Genomic DNA, 15,737 nt, shown 5'->3' with positions numbered 1-15,737 from the left:
CAACCTCCCAGGCGACACGTTTACACTGATCCAAGGTCCAATCTCGATGATCCTCTGCCCACTGCCATCGTAATTGACGGCGTCGCAGAGTCAGCATAGGAACACTTAGGGGCTGTCTTCTGCGGACCCCTTGTTCAACAATGTGCGGTGAACGGTGTGCTCCGAAACACCTGTGCCTGCACCACTATTACACCCTCTCGTCAGATCTGCCACAGATCGCCGCTCCAGCTTTACACTGAGGTGACACTTTCCACAGAGCCTCACTCGAACAGTTGACCAGCTTCGCTGTCTCCGAGATGCTCGTTCCCAGGCGTTGGGCATAAGAATGATTCCCATTTGTCTGTTTTCCTCTTACAGAACTTACGTCTTACCGCTTAATGCGCCAGCAACGCCACCTGGCGGCATACGGTTTTCGCGGTGGGCAGTGATCATAATGTTTTGTGCCATCGGTGTAGTTTGCTTGCCGTACAAATGTTTCGTCTCCAGTAATCATTTCTTCTCGCTCTAATTAATAATGACATTGTGGCACGTGCCGTGATGAAATAACCGTACGCCGTTGAATGATTCTGGTTGATTTTTACGGTTCCGTATCTCATTCGGTAAAAACTGAACCCTTATACAATCGCTTTGTTGTTCGTCTGTCTATCTGTCTGTCCGATTGTTAAGTCCCTTTCTTCTCAGGAACAGGTAGAGGATCAAGTAGAAATTTATGTCATATACCGAGGTCTGCGGTCCCTTGACGGTGTAGAAAATTCAAGTAATCAAAAGATGCGGCCTTGTATGTCACATATTTCTATGCTCGAAAATTCACTCATCAAAAGCTATATGGTACTTCCCAAATTATTGAATTTGGCAAGATGCAAGATTTCACTGTGCAGGTGAAGAAAAAATATCAGACAATTGTTAATTTGTTACTGTCTCTCATAAAGAGATTCTTGCCGTTCGTTGTCAGTCTGTCTGTCCCTCTGTTAAGACCCCTATTTCTCAAGAACTGGTAGAGGTATCAAACTGAAATTTATGTCAAACACTAAGGTCTACCGTCCCTTCGCTATGTAAAAACTTTAGGCTTCTAAGTCAGTGCAAGCAAAACATACTGTAATCTGTGAAGACCGATTTTCTCAGGTACGGGTACAGGTCTCAAGCTGAAATTAATGTCAGATACTAAAGTCTACGGTCCCTCGGCGGTACAAATAATTTAAGCTTTAAGTCAATGCAGCCAATAGGTACGGCCATATATGCCACGTAGTCGGAAACTGGCTCATCAAAAACCAAAGACGAACTATCTATTCAAATGTCGGGCATGGTGAACCAACGTTTCATTTCCACTTCTTCCGTCAGGCGAGAAGGTTCTGTCTGTTTCCGCCTCTTCCTAATTTCCCTTCACTGTCGTGCGAGTCCTTGTGCTTCTCGGCGTCTCGTGTCTGTGAATCAAATTTGACGCGACGTTGTTTTGCGCCATGATTCGTCCATGGCTCCTAGGAACATTCCACGTGCATGTATCGTCAGTTTTAGTTTTGACAAGTCCATGCGGCATGTGCGGCTAGATTCGATACAAATTTACAGTTGACTTGTTGACACAATTACGGTAGGCCTAATTTCAAAAAAGGTTCACACGTCCTGTTTTGATTCTGGTCCGTATGTGTTTTATGTCAAGTTTCTAGATCCACTTCAGGCTGACAGGCTCCTTCTGCAGCACGGACGACAAAGCTCTTTCACTCATCGCTGTCGTTCTAATAGTATGGTTATTGTGGCCAACGCGGAGGTGGAATATACGAATGTCAGGCTGTTTAAGCTCCCTCTCGACGTTGATGACAGTTTCCACAAGACCGTCCTGCTTCCGTTTGAGGACATACGGAACATATGGCAACAACGCTGGTCCGTTCAACAGCGTTTACAAGTTTGTAGTGGCGTTCGATGCATGGACATGGTAGTAAAACGGATTATCCCCTCTCATTTGCAGGTGTGTGGGTACCGAGTACAGAGAATTTACACAGGACAAGTAGGGACTCGGTTTATATTTAATAAGAGTGGACAATTCCACGCAGATTGCCCTCGTCGAGCCGCGGTCTTAAAATCTACTTATGAACGCCGTTAAAGGCTAACTTTATCAGACCTCATTCCCCAAGGGACAGCCATTGTGCCTAACCAAGTTCCTGATGGGCAACGCGAGCCATTGTTTCATGGTCCTAGAGAATTTCCGCCGTTAACTACGCTTAGGGACCTCCCCGCTGTCGCTTCCGCGTCGCCGCCACTTTCACTTCAAAACAAGCGTAAACGGAAGCAAGATAGGAGTCAGATGAGTCCTCTTCCATTCTCCGCTCTCCTGAAAAGATTCCGATGCCTCTCCTTTCACCGACTTCAGACCGAACGATAACATTTCAGCTGCTGTTCAAAGTTCGAAAGCGTGCAGCACTCCTTCCGATGAATCTCCCGAGATCTTCGGGATCGCATGAGGACCGCCTCTTCGGGATCGCATGAGGATGGACGTGTTTTGGAACTCCGTACTATAATCGACAGACTTTCCGGGCATCCACGAGTCTGTAACGTATTCCCACCTTTCTGCTGCACCCATGGATGGGAAAAGCATGCCACAGGCCGCTGTTGATCACATCCAGATCGGCAAAAGTGCGCCAGTGCAACACGCGGTGAAGACAAAAGACATTCCGCCAGTTTTCGTTTTCGTTGATTATCAGGAGCGCACCGCCCATATGTTTGTCGTCTCTCTCTCTCTCTCTCTCGTTTTATAATAGGTGTCGGTTTGTTCCATACAGAACCCTGGATGAAAATATTTATAAGTCGTGAAGGTCGCGGATATTTCGCATATTCGTAGTAGCGGTTAAAATATGCGCTAACAATAACTAATGTTGCTATCTCGGCAAATAATTCTGAGTAAATGTACTAGTTTTGGCTGCACTAGTTTAGTTATGTTGTCAACACACACGGTTAACTCAAAAATACGGATTGTTTGTTTAAAACCATATAGTTAATGCCCGACAAATAATTATTCTTGCAGAGAGAGAGACACGATATAATCACCTACGTAGATGCACTATTATTCTCAATGTTACGTATATTCTTTGTTAAGGACTGACCTTTTATACTGTTAATTATGGTGTGAATAATATTTACGGCATTGAAAGCAAGATTTTTACCAGTCAGCGATTTACTCATAAGCAAGCCTGAGCCTCATATTATTATTTATTATATTCGCGCTCGTCGTCTGTATTTAATGAAAACTTTTCTGCAAACAATATTTTCATTTTCTGATAGAAAAATATTTAAAGTACTTTTTCTTGTTATCTTTTGGGTGAAACCCGAAAATCATGTGATTAATTATATTTCACATAATGGTTGCCAATGCTCCATTGCGGCAATAGAGCGGCACATGGCCTGTGATAAAACTTGAATTCTATCGATACTTATTTCCATTGCATTATATTCACAGGTAAGAAATGAGATTAAAAGGACAAATACTTTTATACATATATTGTGAAAAAAGTTACATACAATTAACAAAATCGCGCATGGAGAAGAACAAAAGCGTCTAATAAATTCGACAGCTGACACCAGAGTGATCATTTTATTAATCCAAGACTTTACCCAAAATTGTTTAGAATTTCCATGACATGATTTACTCATAGTCTTTGTTATTCTTAGTATTTGTTACACAGGAATACATTATTAATAATATTTTTATGTTCAAAACATGTAAATGTGGATAGTTTTCTCGTTCCAAAATAATATTTCATCTTTGATAGCAGATTCACATACATAGTTTTATTCGTTACTGACACAGTTCACTTATGGTTATCGTAACATTTTACTGCAGGTCTTAGAAGGCTTTCCAGGAGAAGGTACACTGTGGAGGAGTCGGGTGTGTCCTTTGTGCCTGAAACTGAGTGTCCGCAGTTCCTATGGAAAAGGCATATTTGGCCGACTCCGGTATGAAGCGGCAGCGTGGTACCGTTCACTTGGAGGATTGGAAATTCCCAAATTCAAAGAAAGGTTTCATTACTACTTATGCGCGCTAACGTTTTAACGTGTACTCGAGCTACTCATTACATTACATCTCGCTTATTTAGGGGTCTTCAACCGGTTAGTCTGACTCCCCCCTCCTGTACATGTTGGCCGGATCAACTCTAAATAGTGGCACACACTTGAATTTTGTATTATATTAAGTTTTCTAGGAGCCGACATTTTATCAGTGACACGACTTGCCACCAGATCTTTGCTTAACCTTTGGGGAGTATAATCATCCGTCTCCCCTGTTGAAGTGGCTGCATCATTGGTAAACTGGAAAACATTGCGGATTCACGTTAGTCTTCCTATCCTGGAGATGGAAGTCGCCTCATCGTGGTATAGGGTCATTCCTAATTTGATTCTGTGGAACGAATACCTCCACCGTAGTGGTCTTCGTCCGACTGGTTTTTGTGACACATGTCATCAACATGATACATTACCACACAGGCTTGTCTCTTGCTGACGAGAACACGGGCAGTGGATCTGCGAAGAACTGGCTTTCCTTACCCGATCAGCTGAAGCTGCTTTCTCAGTTGAACTTTTTCTCCGTCCGGACGTTTCCGTTTTCTCTTGGACGAAGATTAATACGATCGTATGGCTCCTCGGGCACGACGTCCACGGTGTAGTCGGCCGTGACAACGGTCCCGACACAGTGCTTTTCGCCAACATTTGGTGAACGCGCATTGGAAATGGCAGAGGCTTCCAAGTTATCATGCTTTATTTGCAAATATGTTGCACCTTGTCTTTAATCGTCAAGATATTGTATATTTTTCCGGATTTTCTGGAGCCATCTCTATTTGCATTCTTTCTAGAGAAAAAAAATTCTTTTGAGTCTCGGAACTGTAGATTTTTTCTCTACCAAGATTTAAAAAAAAAGAAAGAAACCACCAGGTCACACCCCTCCTTCATGGTGTGGGGGTTCATCAATTACAACTCGCGGTCAAATTTGATGTTTCTGCAGGATATAGTAAGCAGTGTCTGCTACAGTGACGGTATGGGGTGTCACTGGTTACACGTCTCGGTCATCTCTTGTTCGCATTGACGGCACTTTGAATAGTGCACGTTATATTCCAGATGTGTTACAATTCGTGTCTCTACCCTTCCTTCGGCAGGAAGGTGATGTGCTTTTTCAGCAGGACAATGCACGTCCACATACGGCTGCCGCGACGCAACGTGCTCCTCGTAATGAACAACAACCTTTCTGGCCAGCAAGATCTCAAAATGTCTCTCAGTTGAACAAGTATGGAACACGGCGAACTCGTTCTTCAGCTCCTACAAAAAATCATTGCCTATTTTCAACAAAAAGTGCAAGATGCTTGGGACAGTCTACCGCAGGATGCCGTTCGTCACCTTTATGATCGTTCGCGTACGAAAATAAATGCCTGCGTTGCCACCAGAGAGATTGTACGCTGTGTACTGATGCGACTGTTTGGACACCCATTACTATGAGGTGTATGTTTCATTTGGTCTGACTTTGTTACCACATACTCCTACACTGGCGAAATACTTGTCACGTCACTTATCAATAAAATGACCTTGTCCTCGAGGGTTTTGCATTGTTTTTCCGGCAGTGCTTTTTATTTATTCCTGGGATAACGTTCTCCACTGTCGCAGACAAATAACAAAATGTAGATCTGAATTGCATCTTGTGTGATCTGTACGACTGTGTGTATCACTGTAGCGAGTGGCGTCTACGGAGTGATGAGTCATGGACTGTTATCAAATTGGATTAGCGTTAATAAATGCAAGGAACGCTGATTTTGTTCTGTTCAAAAAATGTTAGAGCTTTGTAGCACTGCCTAAAATTTGCCGGGGGAGAGGTGGGGCGGAAGTGGAAACTACAGTAAACATGTTATACGTCACATAAAAGTTGTATTTCTCAAGAACGGACGATCCGATGCACGTCAAAAGACGGTCTCTTTCTCATACGTACGGGAGATAGGAAGAAAATTATCAGCATGGTGGTTAAATACTATTTTTGTGTGGTCACAAATGTACTTTTTTAGGACTTACAAGCGACTTATGTAAGTAAATATACTCTTCCAATGTTTTCTAGAGTGTGGGTTCATTTCACAAGGGCCATTTTGTTTGATTTTTATTGAGGCTACCCCATTTAGATGAATGCTAGGCGGTTGCGTAAGAAACTCTGGTCGATTTACATTACTGGCCATTAAAATTGTTACACCACGAAGATGACGTGCTACAGACGCGAAATTCAACCGACTAGAAGAAGATGCTGTGATGTGCAAATGATTAGCTTTTCAGAGCATTCACATAAGGTTGGCGCCGGGGCGACACCTACAACGTGCTGACATGAGGGAAGTTTCCAACCGATTTCTCATACACAACCAGCAGTTGACCGGCGTTGCCTGGTGAAACGTTGTTGTGATGCCTCGTGTAATGAGGAGAAATGCGTACCATCACGTTTTCAACATTGATAAAGGTCGGATTGCAGACTATCACGATTACAGTTTATCGTATCGCGACATTGCTGCTCGCGTTGGTCGAGATCCAATGACTGTTGGCAGAATATGGAATCAGAGGCTTCACAAGAGTCATACGAAACGCCGTGCTGGATCCCAACGGCCTCGTATCACTAGCAGTCGAGATGACAGGTATCTTATCCGCATGGCTGTAACGGATCGTGCAGCCACGTCTCGGTCCCTGAGTCAACAGATGGGGACGTTTGCAAGACGACAACCATCTGCACGAACAGTTCGACGACGTTTGCAGCAGCATGGTCTATCACCTCGTAGACCATGGCTGCGGTTACCCTTGACGCTGCACCACAGACAGGAGCGCCTGCGATAGTGTACTCGACGACGAACCTGGTTGCACGAATGTCAAAACGTCATTTTTTCGGATGAACCCAGGTTCTGTTTGCAGCATCGTGATGGTCGCTTCCGTGTTTGGCGACATCACGGTGAATACGTTGGAAGTGTGTATTCATCAACGCCATACTGGCGTATCACCCGGTGTGACGGTATGGGGTGTCATTGGTTACACGTCTCGGTCATCTCTTGTTCGCATTGACGGCACTTTGAATAGTGGACGTTATATTCCAGATGTGTTACGACCCGTGTCTCTACCCTTCATTCGATCTCTGCGTAACCCTACATTTCAGCAGGATAATGCACGACCGCATGTTGCAGGTCCTGTACAGGCCTTTCTGGACAGAAAATGTTCGACTGCTGCCCTGGCCGGACATTCTCCAGATCTCTCACCAATTGAAAACGTTTGGTCAATGGAGGCCGAGCAACTGGCTCGTCGCAATACGACAGTCACTATTCTTGACGAACTGTGGTATCGTGTTGAAGCTGCATGGGCAGCTGTACCTGTACGCGCCATCCAAGCTCTGTTTGACTCAATGTCCAGGCGTATCAAGGCGGTTATTACGGCCAGAGGTGGCTGTTCTGGGTACTAATTTCTCAGAATCTATGCACCCAAATTGCATGAAAATGTATTCACATGTCAGTTCTAGTATAATATATTTGTCCAATGAATAGCCATTTATCATCTGCATTTCTTCTTGGTGTAGCAATTTTAATGGCCAGTAGTGTATTTCCCCATTCCTATCCAACTACCCTACTGCTTCGTTTCTAATGACGAATAGACGTTGATTTCCAGCCTACCACCCTAAAGAGCTTTGACGTCGAATTAGGACTGCTTTGGCTCGTGCTGTAGAGTGTACACGTTCATTATCTACGTGTCAGAATTGTACCAATGAGAGAGCTTCGTGATCTTGCCCATTGTTTTTGAAGGAGAATTTTATTTTTGGGTCAGTAACTAAGAGTAAATACCACTTCCTCACTTACATTTTCCTGTTTATATTTTTATTCATTTATGTCCCATCCTTTTCTTGTAACCAGTCAAGCTGTCAAGCTGGGACTGGACATTGTCAGCAGCCGTAGGCTAATATATTCCCAGAAAAAAGAGCTGCAGCCCAGCCGAATTGTGATGAGGTACTGCTAGCAGCACTGCGTCTCCATTATTAAGGAATGTCATAGTTTTTCCTTATCTCCTCCATTACTTAAAAGGGGAAAAATTTTTATGGGCCCGTAGATGATAATATATTTTCTGGAAGAAGCAGTTTGTGATATACAGGGTGAGTCAGCTGCTACTTTTTGCAGTAAATTTGATGTATATAAATTTTTTTACTTGGATATGTTTTTGCTGGAGGCCACAGTTTTTATAAAAACGATCAACTGGGCAACCGATATCTGGTCCCTTACTCTCCGAAAAGGCATTACTGTTAAGTAAAAAAATAGGGTGCATTACAGTTAAATTAAAAACTGGAGCTGAATCGTTTGTGGAAAGTAACAGATGGTTATAAATTTAAATCTCGTCATGGAATTAGCGAATTCGAAACACATGGTCAAACACTGTCAGCTGATGAAGGTGCAGAGGATACTTTTAAAGATGGTTTTAAAAAACATTTGACGAAAATGACTAGTACTTTAATCTCGTTCACAGCGCTGATGAAACCGGACTAAACTGGAGTTCATTACCGTCGAAATCTTCACACTTCCTCGGCGGGAAAGTTCACCTCAAGATATAAAACTTGTAACGAGCTAATAACAATATTAGTTTGCGTAAACGGTACCCAGATTAATAAAATGCTCTTGCTCCTCATCGGAAAATGCATAGACCCCAGATACTTCAAAAGCTTTATGGTTTACTTAACTCATAAAAACTAAAAATGTGCATGGATGAAGAGCCAAATATTCATTTACTGGCATGACAACACTTTTACCCCAAAGCAAAAAAACTTTTCAAAACGAATTTGGTAGAGTCCTACTTCCGCTGGATAATGCGTCACGCCATCCATCGACTGAATTATTAGAGAGAGAGAAAATGGAATGTTTATTGTGAAATTTTTACCTCCTAATGGGACATCCTTGATACAACAAATTCATCGAAGTGTTATTCAAACATTAACACTATTTTAAGAAAAAAAACTTTTACCTGTTTTGTTATCTGTTGATGAAGGAGGGTTGAAGTCGTTTCGTAATTTTTCAAGCGAATGAATTCGATGCAGTTTACTACACGGTTGTAGGTTTGTGGGATTCGACTGAAAGGAAGACTTAGAACAAAGCTTGGACCAGAAAACCAAAATGTGAGCACTAAAATTCAATAACCAATACGGATGATTCTGTTTTCGAGAACATAAATGAGCTAATGACAAACAGACAAATATGTCAGGAATATGATGCCGATGATATGAAAGAATGGCTTAGTTGTAACAGTAATGATTAACGTTTTCAGATCATGTCGGATGACGAAATTGTTGAAAACATATTGCAGGAAACGAACATCAGGAATTGCAAGAAAATGTAACAGAAGGAAATGTAGATGCAGATAATGATGCAGTACCACTTCATACGGAAACATTTCAATCGTCGTAAATGCTTTCAAATTGTTCGAAAAACAAGCAGAGTGTGATACACTGAGTTTACTACAGTTAAAATGAATTCGTGATGCTGCAACAACGAAGAAAAAAAATTGTTTATGTTAAATGATAATTACCAAATATTTTAAACAAAATTGAACTAGTGTGACTGCTCTGTCACTTTTGTTAGGTATTTCATGATTTAGACTACAGTATTTCAGTAATTTGAAGAGAATATGTGAATATGTACTAATCTGTCTTTAACTCTTAATAAGTAAACACTTATTCTTGCTGATTTTATAAGATAAATTTATTTTTGGGGTTTTCAACAAGTATCAAACATTATATATTAATCCTAGAAAGATAGACAAATTACAAGATACCTGAACGATAATAATAAGCAGAAGACGTAAGTTATCTTTCTAGAGATAATAGCACAAAAATCGCTTTTCTCCATACATTCAATTATCCAATTGACTTACTTTAACAAATAGTGCAGTCAATCGAATCTTCAATGTGCAGTAAATCTCTTACAAAAAGGTTCTGTTTATTTCTTCTGTAGGACCAACAATTTGCACGTAGTGAATGAGAGAATATGAAAATCTTGCGCATGGTACTTATTTGAAGGCGTCGCGGATTGCATAAAACACATCATTAGGGGCAACTGAATCACCATATACAGGGTGGTCCATTGATAGTGACCGGGCCAAACATCTCACGAAATAAGCATCAAACGAAAAAACTACAAAGAACGAAACTCGTATAGCTTCAAGGGGGGAAACCAGATGGCGCTATGGTTGGCCCGCTAGATGACGCTGACATAGGTCAAACGGATATCAACTCCGTTTTCTTAAATAGGAACCCCCATTTTTATTACATATTCGTGTAGTACGTAAAGAAATATGAATGTTTTAGTTGGACCACTTTTTTCGCTTTGTGATGGATGGCGCTGTAATAGTCACAAACGTATAAGTACGTGGTATCACGTAACATTCCGCCAGTGCGGACGGTATTTACATCGTGATACATTTCCCGTGTTAAAATGGACCGTTTACCAATTGCGGAAAAGGTCGATATCGTGTTGATTTATGGCTGTTGTGATCAAAATGCCCAACGGGCGTGTGCTATGTATGCTGCTCGGTATCCTGGACGACATCATCCAAGTGTCCGGACTGTTTGCCACATAGTTACGTTATTTAAGGAAACAGGAAGTGTTCAGCCACATGTGAAACGTCAACCACGACCTGCAACAAATGATGATACCCAGGAAGGTGTTTTAGCTGCTGACGCGGGTAATCCGCACATCAGTAGCAGACAAATTGCGCGATAATCGGGAATCTCAAAAACGTCGGTGTTGAGAATGCTACATCAACATCGATTGCACCCGTACTATATTTCTATGCACCAGGAATTGCATGGCGAAGACTTTGAACGTCGTGTACAGTCCTGTCACTGGGCACAAGAGAAATTACGGGACGATGACAGATTTTTTTGCACGTGTTCTATTTAGCGACGAAGCGTCATTCATCAACAGCGGTAACGTAAACCGGCATAATATGCACTATCGACCAACGGAAAATCCACGATGGCTGCGACAAGTGGAACATCAGCGACCTTGGCGGGTTCATGTACGGTGCGGCATTATGGGAGGAAGGATAATTGGCGCCCACTTTATCGATGGCAATCTAAATGGTGCAATGTATGCTGATTTCCTACGTAATGTTCTACCGATGTTACTACAAGATGTTTCACTGCATGACAGAATGGCGATGTACTTCCAACATGATGGATGTCCGGCACATATCATGCGTGCGGTTGAAGCGGTATTGAATAGCATATTTCATGACAGGTGGATTGGTCGTCGAAGCACCATACCATGGCCCGAACGTTCACCGGATCTGACGTCCCTGGATTTCTTTCTGTGGGGAAAGTTGAAGGATATTTGCTATTGTGATCTAGCGACAAGGCCGACAACATGCGTCAGCGCATTGTCAATGCATATGGAAACTTTACGGAAGGCGAACTACTCGCTGTTTAGAGGAATGTCGTTACACGTATTGCCAAATGCATTGAGGTTGACGGACATCATTTTAGCATTTATTGCATTAATGTGGTATTTACAGGTAATCACGCTGTAACAGCATGCGTTCTCAGAAATGATAAGTTCATAAAGGTACATGTATCACAATGGAACAACCGAAATAAAATGTTCAAGCGTGTGGTGTCACCGCCAGACACCACACTTGCTAGGTGGTAGCCTTTAAATCGCCCGCGGTCCGTTAGTATACGTCGGACCCGCGTGTCGCCAGTATCAGTGATTGCAGACCGAGCGCCGCCACACGGCAGGTCTAGAGAGACTTCCTAGTACTCGCCCCAGTTGTACAACCGACTTTGCTAGCGATGGTTCACTGACAAAATACGCTCTCATTTGCCGAGACGATAGTTAGCATAGCCTTCAGCTACGTCATTTGCTACGACCTAGCAAGGCGCCATTACCACTTACTATTGATACTGAATCATGTACAGTCTAGAGCGACGCTCATCATTAATGGATTAAAGTTAAGTATTCCACCAGCTACGTCCGTTTTTCTAAATTCTAATTTCCTTGACCTTTTCCAGACCTCACGCCAGCCTGCGTGAGCTAAAACGCGTGCCTTTCGGCTTCCTCTAGTAAACCGGTGTTGGCTCTCCTGCCAACCCACAACAAAGCGTACCTACGTTCTGTATTTTAATTTAAAAAACCTACCTGTTACCAACCGTTCGTTTAAAATTGTGAGCCATATGTTTGTGACTATTTATGTTTGTGACTATTACAGCGCTATCTGTTACAAAGCGAAAAAAGTGGTCCAACAAAAAAATTATATTTTTTTACGTACTACACGAATATGTAATAAAATGTGGGTTCCTATTTTTAAAAAAACCCAGTTGATATCTGTTTGACCTATGGCAGCGCCATCTAGAGGGCCAACCTATAGCATCATCGGGTTTCCCCCTTCAAGCTAGACAAATTTCCGTCTTTGTATTTTTTTCGTTTGACGCTTATTTCGTGAGATATTTGGCCTGGTCACGATCAATGGAGCACCCTGTATATAGTGAGTGAGTGTGTGTGTGTGTGTGTGTGTGTGTGTGTGTGTGTGTGTGTGTATCCACAGCGACGGCTGTCTCTCCGTTTCGCGCGAATTTATGTTGTTCCATAACGGTATTTTTCGGGTAGTGTCTCTGAGAATTTGTATTGCAGCTGACGCATCATTTGGGGCAGCTGCATGTATGTATGTGTGTGTGTGTGTGTGTGTGTGTGTGTGTCCTCAGCAACGGCTGTCTCTCCGGATCGCGGGAAATATCGTTGTTTCATTATGTTACTTTTCGGGGTAGCGTCTCTGAGAAATTGTATCACTGGTACCGGTTTCTTCTTCTGTCTAACGGAATGAGATAGTCGTCTTTCGTTTTCTGAACGTCATACAAGTAGTTCTACACTCCTTCCCCCCTCTCCACCCACCACCGACCCCCTTACTTCTACCAATAGCTGCAAAGTGTGTCGCCCTGAAACACTTAACAGCGCACACATCCCTTAGTAGCTACAACTGTCTCCTGAATTCTGTCGCTGGCTGTCGTCACAGCCACAGTCACGGGCAGCCCGACGACCGACGCACTCATGCGCTGCTGCACTGCCGAGGTCCCCGTAGCGGAGAGCCCTAAGCTGAAAGCCGTCCCGTGTCCCTCTGTCTGTGCCGCCCCATAAACTGCCAGTCCTTCCCGCCAGTAGTTCTTCCATTAAATTAAGGGCGACGGCAGCGGCGGCGGCGCTTTCCTGCTGTTAACTCCGCTGTCACCCGCTGGGCCGTGAGCGATGTGGCGACGTCTTGAATATTGCGGTCGCCGCCAGCAGCGGAATGCCGCGGCATTACTCACTGGCCAGACACGATGACGCCGCGATGCTGGGGCTGCTGGCTGATGCGTCCGCCGCAGTAAAGCGCCACCACATTCTTCCAGCAACGCGCAAATTGAGTCGCGCTCCGTCGCTTCTGCGCTGTAGCTCATTACTCTGCTCTCGACCACTGTAGTGAAGCACAGGAACGTTTAATGCTGCAATTACGGAGGCAGGGCATGAGCATCGAGGCACTGTGCTGTCAGGATAATAGATTTTTCTGTCTTTGCAGCAATGCACCTTTATATACGTGGCCACTGCTGGTTGGCGATACAAAATTTTACTGTTTTATCCGTAGGTAGGACTCATTTCAGTTAGTATCTGACGTTTAACATGCGGCTGGCTGCTGTGGCCGAGCGATTCGAGGCGCTTCAGTCTGGAACCGCGCTGCTGCTACGGTCGCAGATTCGAATCCTGCCTCGGCCACGGATGTGTGTGATGTCCTTAGGTTAGTTAGGTTTAAGTAGTTCTAGGTTCTAAGGGACTGATGGCCTTAGAAGTTAGTCCCATAGTGCTCAGAGCCATTTGAACCATTTTGAACCTATCCCCTCTCTATTCTGTATTTTACAGTGGAATTCCCATGTTACTCTTAATGTTAGTGCCATTTGAACCACTTTTTAACAGACGAAGTTGCCACATTGTGTGCCGAAGTACTGCCTGTACAGCACACAGCCCTCCGTGGCGACAGAAAATCGCTTTAACCTCCTATAAAAATTGTATAAAAAACCTGAAATCCGCCTATGGTATAGATCTCTCTACTGTTTCTACACCTCACGAATAAAGCTAAAAACTAAATTGCGTCCGAACAGGTTTTAAAAGGCCCAGCGGTACCGATCGGCTGCCGTGTCATCCTCAGCCCACAGCCGTCACCGGATGCGCATATGGAGGGGCATGTGGTCAACACACCGCACTCCCGGCCGTATGTCAGTTTACGAGACGGAAGCCGCTACTTCTCAATCAAGTAGCTCCTCAGTTTGCCTCACAAAGGCTGAGTGCTCCCCGCTTGCCAACAGCGCTAGGCAGACCGGAGGGTCATCAACCCAAGTGCTAGCCAAGCCCGACAGCGCTTAACTTCGGTGATCTGACGGGAACCGGTGTTACCACTGCGGTAAGGCCGTTGGCACACAACACGAACACCTATTCTAAATTGAGCCGGAGTTATTCTGTTTCTTGAAATGGACGACAGTTTCGTATCTGGAAAACTGGGCAGGTTCAGCTCACTATGTAGGGGAAGTAGCAACACTGTTGGAGCCAGCAATGGCGGTAAGCTCCCACTGGTGTACTCTACCTGACCAAAAGTATCCGGATACCTATTAGTGGACATTAATAAGGAGTCCGTCCACCTTTCGCCTGTCCTAGGCCCTGAACTCTGATGGAGACGCTTTCAATCAGGTGTCCGAATGGTCCGAATGTCTGTGGAGAAATGCAGCCCATTCTTCCTCAAGAGCTTAAAGCAGAGAAGGTAGTGATGTTAGACGCTGCGGTCTGGAGTGGAGTGGACTTTCTAACCCGTCCCAAAGGCGTCCCACTCGTTTCAGGACGGGACTCTGGGCAGGCAAGTCCATTTCAGGAATGTTGCTGTCGACAAACTATCGCCCAACAGATGCTGTTTTATGAGGAGAGGCATCGTCATGCTGATACAACAGTAATCTCTCCCAACCGTTCCTCTGCCATACGCAGTACACAATACTGTGAAATGTATTCATATCCTTCCGTTCCTCGCGTTTTCTTAAGTACACAAGGGGCTCACATTCTAACCACGAAAAACGACTCAATTACGCGACACGAGCTTCCGTACTTCACTGCTGGCATTAAATGTGACGTCAGGTACCGTTCGTCAGGCAGTCGCCAAATCAAATCCTTCCACTGGATTGGCACGGGGTATAGCGTGGTTCATCTCCCCAAATCACTCGTTTGCAGTCATCCACTGTCCAGTGGTCTCGCTGTTTCCACCACGTCAAGTATCGCTTAGCATCGACTGCAGAAACATATGGCTTATGAGGAGGTGCCCGAGCATTGTGCGCCACTCTTTTTAACTCCTCACGCATAGTCACTGTGCTAGCTGAACTGCTGGTCTCAGTTTGGGTCCCATGACTGATTCCTCCCGCTGATTTCATGCGATTTTTTGATCACCCTTCGCAGTGCTCTCTGTCAGTAAATACATGAGGTGTATCTGGTCCTGGTTTATCTGATGACATTCACTGACTAGTCCATGTTCGAAGTCATTGAGCTCTCCTAACCGACCAATTCAGCTGTTGCTGCGTCTCTACTGGCAACATACCAGGTGCAGAACTACGAAACCGGAATTTGGTTGCAGTAATTATGCGTCTGTTGTTTGAAACTGACAAACAGTATTTTATTCAAAATAATCTCCATTGCTATTTATACATTTGTCCCAGCTGT

The 15,737-nt window shown here is 44.0% G+C and overlaps 1 protein-coding gene and 1 pseudogene across 1 annotated transcript in view; both read right to left on the bottom strand.

Moving 5' to 3' along the window:
* LOC124720390 (transient receptor potential cation channel protein painless-like) overlaps positions 1–15,737 on the bottom strand; it is a 132,163-nt gene that overhangs the window by 39,062 nt on the left and 77,364 nt on the right. The window lies entirely within an intron of this gene.
* Positions 14,339–14,456, bottom strand: LOC124725901 (annotated as a pseudogene).

Source organism: Schistocerca piceifrons, chromosome 1 (genome assembly GCF_021461385.2).
Source record: "Schistocerca piceifrons isolate TAMUIC-IGC-003096 chromosome 1, iqSchPice1.1, whole genome shotgun sequence".
Lineage (NCBI taxonomy): Eukaryota > Metazoa > Arthropoda > Insecta > Orthoptera > Acrididae > Schistocerca > Schistocerca piceifrons.
Note: the sequence above shows the minus strand (reverse complement) of the source record. Positions and strands in the feature narration are given on the sequence as shown.